Raw genomic sequence first — 9845 nt, forward strand, 5'->3', positions numbered from 1 at the left:
GGAGAGCAGATACCTGGAAAACAAACAAACAAACGAGGTGAGAGCCGAGGGAGAGGGAAGGAGATGTCAGTCCCATAGCAACAAGAGGTTTCAATTAACCACGTGGAAACTGGGATGTGGTGGGATGTGCAGGGAAGGCACCTGGTAGGGTGCTTGGTGGCACTTGGAGAGGAGAGAACTGGTGTGGAGCTGTGCCCTGGCTCTGCCCTCTCTCTCTGGCCACCAGCTCTGGGTTGCAGGTGGTCACTTTATCCCCCAAATGTTTGACTGCCTCAGGTGCTGCTGGGAACCAGTCCCTCAGCTGGAGCAGGACATGAAATGTTCACCCCACAGCTACAGTGGCCAAAGTGCTGAGCACAAGTCACACCCTGGAGCCCCCAGGCAGTGGAGAAACCCCCAAAGTCATGCAGCCACACTAGGGGATCTCCATTTCCCTGCTGACCCTGGGGATGGGGGTCCTGGTGGGTTTTCCCATCCAGGAAGGAGGGAGTTCCTTTCGCTGGTGCCACATGGAAACCAAAGCAAGTCCCTCTGTCTCAGGAGAAAACATCTTCACTGTTCAATCAGCATTCTGGAGGAAGCCTGAGCTGCCCAGCAGGTGACAGGAGTGCCTGACTCCCTTTTGCCAAAGCCCCACGGGGTTTGGTTGTTCCCAAAGGTGGCGTTTCCCTTTGCCAGGGGCTGCAGGTCGGGCGGTGCATCTCCCTCCGGGCTGCCTGGGAAGGGATCATCAAATATTGATTATTCTCAGCGCTCTCTTGTCCTCCAGACATTTAGCAGCTCACTCTTCCTGCCACCCTGAGCAAACCCTTGCTGGGTGAACGGCAGTGCAGGGACAGGTGAGTCGGTGAATCCAAGAACAGGAAGGGCTTTGAAACACGCGGGGCTGGGTGGTTTAATTTTTAATGAGGGAAGAAATCCAGCAGCTGAGAGGGTTGTAGGGGCTTGGACAGCTGAGTGTGACTGCATCCCTTTCCTCACAGCTTCCCTGGGGCACTGAGCAGCTGCCTGTGGAGACAGGAGCACTGAAGGGACTTGTCCTGGCCTGCCAGCCACCAGCACAGACCTCCTGGATCACATCCCTTGCTCTTGCCCTTGGGCCTTCCTGCCTTCCACAGATCCTCTCTCAGTAAATCCTCTAGGAAGTCAGACTAATCCTTTCAGGAGAGCCCAGCTTTGGTGGAAAACTTTGCTGAGGTGCAAAGCAGCCGTCCCTGAGCCATCTTTGCAGCTGAGTGCCCCGATCCCTCCAGCTTGTGGGTCCTGATGCAGCTTCTTCTCCTCCACACCCTGCAGTCCTGCTGCTGAGCAGCAGCACTGTCCCCCTGGGGAACTTTGGAGCAAAGTGCTTGTTCAAGCCCTTTTCAGCAGTGCTTCAGGTGCTTCCCAGAACACTTCCCAGCTGCGTTTGTAGCATCTGGTTCTACCTGGCTGGGCAGGACAAACCCCTGCCCATCTGCTGCCACCTGAAACATCCCCCTCAGTCACTTTGGGAATGGAACACAACAACATGGAAGGGAGAGAGAGGCTGCAAGGGATGGGGAAGGGACCAGGCCAGCAGCCCTGGGTTAGGTTTGTGGGCTGCAGGGGACACAGAGCCTGCCCCAAAACGCTCCCATCTAATCCTGACACGTGATCATGACTAATGAATGATGAAGTGATGAAGAAAAGACATAAAAAAGATGAGGAAAGACCAAAGGAGGCAGCAGTAACCCCGACAACTCACTCAGCTCTGATCCAAGCTCCTTTTGACAATTCAATTATAACACGGTGCTAATTACTGAGTTGATGGCATCGAGTGCCAAGGCAGAAGGGGCACTGCAAGAAAGGGATGTTGACAGGGGAAGGTGGCAGCAGTAGCACTTCTCACCCAGAGAGATGCCAAACTGCATCAAGGGAGCCCTGAAAAGGAGCCAAGATCCGGGGTGGAGTGTGGCAGGGAGCTGTAAGGCTGGATGACAGCTCGGAGCTGGAACGATAACGAATGTGATGGTTGCCTCAAACAGAGGCTGATGGTGCACAGGAAGAAGGCAATTAACCGGGAGAGGTTTGGGATCCAGGCTGACGGGGATGTTTCTCTGCTGTCAGCCCTTTCAAACCTGCACTTGCACTTCCCCTTTCCAGTCTGGTGCTCCCGACTGAGCACAGGCACCACACTGGGGTCAGGGAGCAAACCCAGACCTCTGATGGGATGGAAAAGAGCTGAGGAGCTTGTCCTTAACCTGAGAAAAACCACTGAAGGGGTTAAAGTCTCTCCACTGTGCCTCAAGTCCCATTGCTCACTGCAACATGCACAGCAGTGCCTTCCCTGGAAACAGGGTCACCAACACGCTCACTTTCACTAATTCCATATTTAAAACACGACCTCTCAATCAAAGAGATGCTATTACCCACAAAGCAGCTTAAATTGTCCCTTAGATTTAAATACAGCCTGTTGCATAAAACATCTTTTTTATCAATTTCACTTAGGGCTGACAAGTGCTCCCTCCCTCCCCCCATCCTTTAATAACATCCTGAGCTTCCCAGAGCAGTTAAGTGCATTCCTTTGGGAAGCAAATACCCTTAAGGGCATTTTTTTTGGTCATTGTTCCTTTTCTCCAGCTGCTGACGAGGGATGGTGGTGAGAAACCTGAGCTGCTGTTGCATCATGTCCTGGGAACTCTCCCTGCAACTTCCAGGTGGGAGGAGCGTGCCATGCTGGGAGAAACGTCCGGGATATTGGGATTCTCCTCCAGCCCAGCATCGTCCCACTGAGAAATCCACGCTCTGGCTGTGTCTGGTGTGAGCGAGGAGGAATTCAGAGCATTGTCACGGCGAGGACAGACCCTCTGCCTCAAGGGTGTTCTCATCAGCAGCAATCCTGACACCGGGACAAACCATTTCAGCCCCAGCTGCCCGTTCCATTCTTGTCACAGGAGCATCAAAAACAGCCACTGTGGCTCTGCTAGTGCTGTGTTGCTTATTTACCCCAAGCGTTGTGCTCTTTGACAGAGCAAGAGGCCCAAAGTTTTGGGGTGGGTTGGGGGAATCATTTGGGAGTCAGGTGAGTGTAGCACTCTGCCACCTGAAGAAGAATCAAAGGGAGAAATAAGGCTAATTTTATCAAATTTTAGAGGGAGAACAGGATGGAGGCAGTGTTGCCTCGTGGTTAGTGCACTGGCCTGGCACGTGGGGGAAATCTGGTTTATTTTGGCTTGTGCTGATGGGCTCCATGGACCACAAATGATGCCCTCTGAGTTTCACCTCCTCCATCTGCCAAGTGAAGAGAACAAGACAAACGAGCTGATGGAGAGCACCGTGTAAGAGAGACATTATGTGGTTAATTAGCGGTGGCAGGAGTTCAAGGTACAGCCTTTCATGACATTTTCTCTCAGGCCACAGCACTCTCCTCACTGCAGGGTGGAGGGGGCTGGCTCAGTCGGCAGCTCAGCTGCTTCCCCCGTGGATCATCCATCCCTGCACCCAGCCCAGCCTGGCTCTGGGCACAGGCTTGATTACAGCATCACAGGCACTGCCAGCAACAGGGGACCAGACAGAAAAGGCATTGACTGCTCAGGCTGTCAAAAACTGCTCACTGCTGGCACAGCAACCTTGAACAGCACCCGGACACGGGGCTGGACTTCTCAGCAGCTGCTGTGCAGGAAGGTTGGGGATGGAAGGGGTAGGGAACACAAAACCAGTTTTTAAATGCAAATGAAAGGAGGCTTTTTATTTTTTTTTTTTTTTTAAAGACAAAAGACCACCCCAAACCAAACCAAACAAACACAAACCTCAACTCATTATTATTTTCAAAAATTCCATCAGGAACGCAGTGGAAAATCTGTTTTGTCTGCTGTGTAGTTAAACAGCTCCCAACTTGTCATTAGCTGCTGGAACTTGGTTTATCAGAAGAGCTGAGCATCTGTAGAACAATTGTTTTCAGATTAACACCCACAGGCTCACTGCCAGGCAGTTGTGCTCTCCATCAGTTTTTGACCATCTGTGTGCCCTTTGGGGTTTTTTTTTCCCCCCTCCCTTTCCTGAGCCTCAGGCTGACATTTGCTCTCTAGGATGAGGAGGTTGCCACCTTCATCACTCTGGAAGAGAGGTTTTCACCCCAGAGCCTCCAAGCCCAGCTGCCAAAAGCAGTAAAATTGCTTGTGAGGGGCTGCTGGGGAGCTTTTAAATCTCCCTGCAGTTGAGGGGGTGTGAGGATGCCCCTCTGCAGGATGTGAGCACGGGCAACCATCACTGCCTGCCTTGCACTCCACTATTCTGGCACTAAACTTGGTATTGGATTTGGGAATGAAGCAGAAAAGGGAGCGTGAACAGACCCTGGAGAGGGAAGCTGAGGGATGGGAGGGGAAGATCTGGGGTGTGAGAGGAGGAGGATGAGCTGATGGTCTGTGGAGCTGCAGCCAGGCAAGGTTTCAGGTGATTCCTGCAGAGCCCCGTGGCTGTTTCAGGTATCAGACATCTGGTCATCGTCTCAGCTGTGAGCCCTCTTACTCCCTTTCCAGAGGGAAAACCAGTGTCCTCAACTGCAAGGCTTTGGTCAGTTCTGCAAAGACAAAAGCTTTTTGTGGTGGTGATGAGAAAACCCAGCAAATTCTTGTTTTACTTGGGAGGAATTCTTGCCATTATTTTAACCTTGCTGTGTTTGAACTTAAAATATTGCTGTGATGGTGGGGCTCGATGATCTTGGAGATCTTTTCCAGCCTTAATTGGTTCTGTGGCTCTAATTGTCCTCTGTGTTGATAACATATGTTAAGCAGAGGTTGCTGATGAGGGTTAGCACTGAGCTGTGACAAATTCCTCTCTTTGGGATGTGAGTCCTTGGCTTTTTTGGTCCCATAGCTCAGGATTGCAGCTGCAACCCTGTGAACCAGCGGTTTCCCTGCAAACTGCTCATTTCTTGAAATGAACAGCGGGCCTTGTGTTGCTTGGGATTTAAAAAAAAAAAAAAAAAAGTCCCCAAATCTCTCTCTCTCCTCCAAATATTCATTATCTCAGCAGTGCCAGGGACTCCTTGAAACCATCTCACCAACAGCCCAGGTACTGATGCAAACAAAGCTTGTTCACAGCGAGCAGTGTCACAGCTCTCTCTTGGATGGAGGCTCAGGCTTGGCAGGGCCAAACCTTTGAGAAATCAATTTTCTACTTTTCTTTTTGCTTCCCCTTTCCTTTACAAAGAGAACTCCAAAGCCTCTGTGTGTCTTCCTCTGCTTCCTGGCACGTCCAAATGTCCTTCCCACCCTCCTGCCACTGCAGAGGGGCAGAGTCCACCGGGCAGGGCATGACCCAGGCAGGTTTGGGTTGGCACTGGAGTGGTTAAGTGGGCTGATGGATGCTTTTAATAAGCCCAAATGCTCTTCCTGATGCCTTTCAGCCAGGAATCAAACCCACCATCACTTCATTTGACAGCTGGGATACTGCAGTGGGCACGTGGGCATCCAAGGGCACTGGAAAGCATTGCAGAGGTTTATGTCTTGACTTTTTTGTTTTGGCCTAAGGCTCAGTTGTGTCATTAGTTTATTGGTTAAAATGCTTTTTTCTTTTTTAATTAGTAACTCTGTTTAAGGTTGTGTTTTTCAAACACTGGGTGGGTTGGAGTATTCCTTGTTAGTCCAAGAGAGATTTTAAGGCCAGTCATGGATGTTGGAGTAGCCCCTCTCCAGGTTTGGGTGAAAACCAGAGGGACACAATCCCCTCTGTGCCTGCAGCCTCCAGATGGGATATCTGAGGTCAGACAAGTCAACCTGTGGCTACAGCTGATTATTCCTTTAGATTTACCACTACTGGCTACAGGCTCTAAAACTACAAGTTTCTGGGGCAAGTCAGGCAACAAAAGGTTCCTTAAAATAAAGTGGGTTAAAAGGTCACCTTTTGCTTTGCATAGATGACTGAGAGGGGCAGGGAGAACTCAGCTTCCAGGCATTTATTATTGTAGTTTTTCACTGCTCTGCGACAATTTAAATTTTTGCATTCATTAAATCAGCATTGCCAATTCCCAGCGTTACTGCTTGCCCGTTTCCTCTCTCACGGAAGAGCTCGATTTATTCCAGTCAAATCCTCAGGGACAGCTTCCTCTGTCCCCTCTTCAATGTTTAACTCTTCTCCTGGTACCCCCCAAACCTCCCAAGGACCAGGGGTCACCAGACTCGCTGCCCTGTGGATCTCCCAGCCCTTCCATCTCTGGATGGGGAAGGAACAGCCTGTTCCCTGATCTCCAGCCCCTGCCTTCCTTTGCCTCCTGGGTCAACTTCTCCACCTGCAGCCCCCTCTGTGCCCTTTCTCCGTGGCTTAGGCATGAAGTTGGTCTCTCAGCTGTGATAAGGGGGCATCAAGTTTGGCACAGCCCACGGGCACGGCCCCATCTCCCCTCCACCGGGAGATTTTCCCACTGTCTGCTTTGGAAAAGAGGGAAATCGCGTTTGGAACATCGAAAGCATCTTAAAAATGAGGTGACATTGTCGCTGCTGGTGCTTCCATGGCAACCTGCATTTGTTTCTCAGAGCTGTTTCATAATAATTAATACAGCCCTTCCACTCACGTGGCCCCCGCTCCGAGTGCATGGACTGGGAAATATTTATGCCAAAGAATCAGAAGAAAGAACTTTTTCTGGCATGTTCTGGTCGCTGGGACAAAGCAGTGACACACAGACATCTGACCAGCCCCCTGCAGGACCGTATTTGCTGACAGCAGCTGGGCAGAGCCCGCCAGGACATCCCTCCCACGCCATTCCAGGGCAGCCAGAGAGCCCCATCCTGCTGATGACACCAGCAGGGAACAAGGCAGGGCTTGTTACACGCTCACAGGAGCGAATCCAGCACTCTTCTTCATGCCCTGGCAAAAACAGGAGCTTCCCAAACCTCGCCACGCCGTGCTGAGGAGCCTGGATGAGGCCAAAAGAGCGGGGATTTGGGGATTTTTGCACCAGCAAAATCCTCAGGTGTGGAGTAACTGGCGTGTCTCTCATTCCCCCCGTGCTCTGGGGGGGTTCAGGGGAAATGTGGATCAAAAAAGGCAGATCTGAGCAGAGCCTGTGATCCTGCCAGATTCCACGTGGGAAGGAGCAGGGTCTCAGCTGGCAGCACCTGGATGGGGATTTAAAGGACTCCAGTAAGAGGTCTCTCCCTTTCACCACCCTAATTTACACTTGTTGTTGATCACTTAATATTCCCCATTTCCAGGGGAAGTTCTGGTGCACCAGCTGTGGTTTGGAAATCCAGAGGAGCTGTGACACAGGGGGTTTGCTGCTCCAGCAACTCCAGCCTTTCAGGGGATCCATAAAACCCAGTGGCTGGGCCCAATATAGCTATCAAATATCCAGTGGCACTTCCACAGGAATAGGAGGAGGGTTGAGCCCCAGGGTCCTGGCTGAACTCCAGTTTAGATAATTATGTTCTGCCAACCTCCATTCTTTCTGCAGCTTCAATTGGATATGGGAGTTGGAGGCTTTTCTCTGCTGAGATGTGTTTCTGGCTCTTTTTCCTGCTGACTAGACTCTTAAAATAAAAAAAAAAATTAAAAACCCCCAACCAAACCCCCAAATCCCCCCCACCTCCCTGTGAAGCCTGTCCTGCACTCTACCAGCATTCAGTCTGGGAAGAAACCAGACATCATCCAAGGCTCTGAAAGGCACTCACAGGTGAGGTCTGTGTCACTCTCTGTCACTTGGTGTCCACATCCTGCCACGAATAAGAAGCTCTGCCCACAGGCACGTTACAAACACTGAACCCACTCCACAGCTGAAGCACTGACGCTCTTCACCAGGCACTGCGAAGATCCACAAGTGTCAGCCACTTCCCAAAGAGCCTGGCACAGCAGATGTGCGAGCCAGGAACTCTGCTCCTCCTCGTTGACCTCCCTTCTGCCGAGCAAAGCGCCGGAATGGGGAATATTAAGTGATCAACAGCAAGCGTAAATTAGGGTAGTGAAAGGGAGAGACCTCTTGCTGGAGCTGTGCCCTGGTGTCATTTAAACAGGCTGGGAGAGGCTTAATTGCAGGCTCTGGCAGGGAGCACAGGCTGCTTCACCCCCTGCTCGTGTAGCCACAGCTACGAGCAGGAGCTGCCCCAGCTCCCGGAGCCACACAGACATTCCCATGTTCCTGGGAGTTACAGTGAAGAAAGGGCTGAGAAGTCTCAACTGGCTGAACACACAAACCCCTCGAGTGGCAGACAGTGCAGGTTTGTTCTCTCGTGGCTCCTGTGGTCGGGGCCTGTCAGGAGTTTCCCGCTGGATTTCCCTGCCACGGGAGCACGTGGAGCCTGGAGTCGCCTCAATCCCCTTTCATCGGCCGGGTTGAGGCTGCAAAGCAAGGGGCCAAAATCCCAGGGGACAGAACTGGTCCTCTGAGCCTGCCTGTGAACACCTGAGAGGGTGATGAAGAGATCCCCAGGTTGCCACGGTCGCGTGGACAGTCCGTGAAGCTCTTGCACTTCACGGCGTCAAAAGGTCGGAATTATTTCACTTCTCTCCCACCTGATGGGTTCGCCACGATCCTTTGACAGGCTGACAGGGCTTCTCCTGGTGCCTCGTGTCACAGGAGAGACATCTCATCCTTTTCCTCCCGGGAAACAATGCTCTCAGATCAGACGCTTCCAAAGCCTTTGTCAGTTCTGAAAGATAAAGCGGCGGCTTTTATTTCTTCGTGTCATCAACAACGCCTTTCCGGCTGTTTTTACACAATGCCTGCCTTGTTTACTGTAAAGAACATTCTTGTGTTGTGTCCCTTGTTTCACTCGAGGTGCAGCTGCACCAGAGAGCGTTTGGCTGCTCCCCTCCTTTTTGTTTCTGCCTCTTCACCTCTGGCAGATTCTCACCTCTTGCTGTTCCCCTCTCCCGGCTTCCCTTTGCAAAACACACAACTCTCATCCCTCTGACGAAGCAACGAACTGGAGAGCCTCTACAGGGACTTGCAACATTTATTAATGCCTAAAACCCAGCAGCTACATGCAAGGCTTTCCTCAAAGAGAGGTTTGTTTTAATTTGTAAAGTCAAACATCCGTTCCTCTAACAACTACAGGACTTGGCAGAGCTGTGACAACGCCCTTCCTACGAGGCTCTCGAGGGTTTTATGTTATCATCTTCATTTTAAATGGGGGAAAAAACCCAGTTCAAAGCAAAGACAGGTTAAATGCTTTGCCTGAAACCACGAAGAGAGTGAGTGGCAGGGCTGGGAGAAGCTGAGGTCTCTTCCCACCCTTAGTACTGCAAACCATCATTTCAGGAAAATCACAGTGATAAAGCTGGATTCTTGCTGCCCTTTCCCAATTAACTTTCAGCAGAGGAAAACACTGGAAATGCAGGATTCAGCATGGAAACACCCCCACGGGCTCTGGCAGCCTGCAGCTGGCTTGTCCCCATGAGGCTGGACCAGAAAGGCTCAACCTTAGACCTGGGACTGGGAGAGAAGCTCCTTTTCCAGCTGGAGCACTGGGATGCCCATCTGTGCAGGTGCCATTCAGCCCAGTTACACCTGAATACTGGCACACAGGCAGGGGTTTGGGGATGACACAGCCCCACTGCAGGGTGAGCTCTTGCAGCACAGATAAATGTTAGGCATTTCTGTCTCGTTCCAGCACAGATTGGGGGCACAAACCCAGCATCCACTCGTTTCCTCTGCACCTGTGCCACGTGATAATCGAGCTCTCAGGAAGCTGTGCAGTGCAGCAAAAGCCCTCCCAGTCCACGCCGAGCCCAAGGCAGAGTTTCAGGCAGGGTTACAGGATGAGGTGCCCGTTGCCTCGTCCCAGGAAGAGCAGAAGCAGATGGGATTTCTCCCACTTCATTAAAAACCGTGACCTCTGGGGGTTGTGACCGTCCCGTGGCAGGTCACGGAAGCCTTCCTCCAGGCTCGT

The 9845-nt window shown here is 51.6% G+C and overlaps 1 protein-coding gene across 1 annotated transcript in view; it reads right to left on the reverse strand.

Moving 5' to 3' along the window:
• LDLRAP1 (low density lipoprotein receptor adaptor protein 1) overlaps positions 1-9845 on the reverse strand; it is a 42621-nt gene that overhangs the window by 26632 nt on the left and 6144 nt on the right. Inside the window, exon 3 of the mRNA XM_050326572.1 lies at positions 8467-8603. The gene's annotated coding sequence lies outside the window, so the exon portion shown is untranslated. The remainder of the gene's footprint in view (positions 1-8466; positions 8604-9845) is intronic.

This window comes from Myiozetetes cayanensis, unplaced genomic scaffold (genome assembly GCF_022539395.1).
Source record: "Myiozetetes cayanensis isolate MyiCay16 unplaced genomic scaffold, myiCay2020 scf31, whole genome shotgun sequence".
Classification (NCBI taxonomy): domain Eukaryota; kingdom Metazoa; phylum Chordata; class Aves; order Passeriformes; family Tyrannidae; genus Myiozetetes; species Myiozetetes cayanensis.